The sequence below is a fragment of the Narcine bancroftii genome, chromosome 1, assembly GCF_036971445.1.
Source record: "Narcine bancroftii isolate sNarBan1 chromosome 1, sNarBan1.hap1, whole genome shotgun sequence".
NCBI lineage: Eukaryota > Metazoa > Chordata > Chondrichthyes > Torpediniformes > Narcinidae > Narcine > Narcine bancroftii.
In genome coordinates this window covers 225,853,847-225,854,886 of record NC_091469.1, presented here as the reverse complement: position 1 = coordinate 225,854,886, position 1,040 = coordinate 225,853,847, and the positions used below count along the sequence as shown (strand labels likewise).

The 1,040-nt window shown below is 40.5% G+C and overlaps 1 non-coding gene across 1 annotated transcript; it reads right to left on the bottom strand.

Annotated features, from left to right (window-relative positions):
- Positions 1-306: 306 nt before the first annotated feature.
- Positions 307-413, bottom strand: LOC138752100 (U6 spliceosomal RNA). Its single transcript, XR_011350373.1, has one exon. It is a non-coding gene; the product is annotated as a U6 spliceosomal RNA (small nuclear RNA).
- Between the last annotated feature and the right edge of the window lie 627 nt (positions 414-1,040).

Genomic DNA, 1,040 nt, shown 5'->3' with positions numbered 1-1,040 from the left:
CATTTTCTCAGGTACATGCTAAAAATGTTTAGCAAGATATGGGGGCCAAGCACAGGCAGATGGAACCAGCTTGGGTAGACAACTTGGGCAGCATAGACTCTTATTGACATTATGACTCCATCACATACTTCCAATGCCTAGTGGACAGATTAGCAGCTGAGGTTAGTAAGCAAAAGAGATCTAACCATTAAAAACATCTGAAAATAATTTGTTCAATGTAATTTTAAATGTCTTGATATAACATTTAATTAAATGGTAGAATGACTGAGTCTAACTCATGAGGTGACTTACCAGATACATTTTTTTAAAAATATGGAACGCTTCACGAATTTGCGTGTCATCCTTGTGCAGGGGCCATGCTAATTTTCTCTGTAACGTTCCAATTTTAGTATATGTGCTGCCGAAGCGAGCACACCAGATAAATTCTTGATGGACAGTTTTTTTCCCCAGATAAGTCTTTGACTAAGTATAAATGTTAAGACTTCTTTCACTTAAAGTTTCACATTTTTGTTTTTTTTTTGTACAGGGCATGCTTTACTATGAAGTAGAAATCATTATATTGTATGTTGCTTCCAATAGTTAGCGAAGTGGTATCAAAATGTAAAGTTTAAAAGTTATCTTTTTATTGAGAATGTAGCATTTTCTGGCACCTATCATTGCCAAAACATGGATTATTGGAGAAGGAAGAGAGCTGGTTTGAATCCTAGTATGTGCCAGAAGTTCATAATATCAACTATTTTTGACTACAAGAATTTCTTCTTTGGCTTGGCTTCGCAGGCGAAGATTTATGGAGGGGTAAATGTCCACATCAGCTGCAGGCTCGTTTGTGGCTGACAAGTCCGATGCGGGACAGGCAGACACGGTTGCAGCGGTTGCAGGGGAAAATTGGTTGGTTGGGGTTGGGTGTTGGGTTTTTCCTCCTTTGTCTTTTGTCAGTGAGGTGGGCTCTGCGGTCTTCTTCAAAGGAGGTTGCTGCCCGCCGAACTGTGAGGCGCCAAGATGCACGGTTTGAGGCGATATCAGCCCACTGGCAGTGGTCA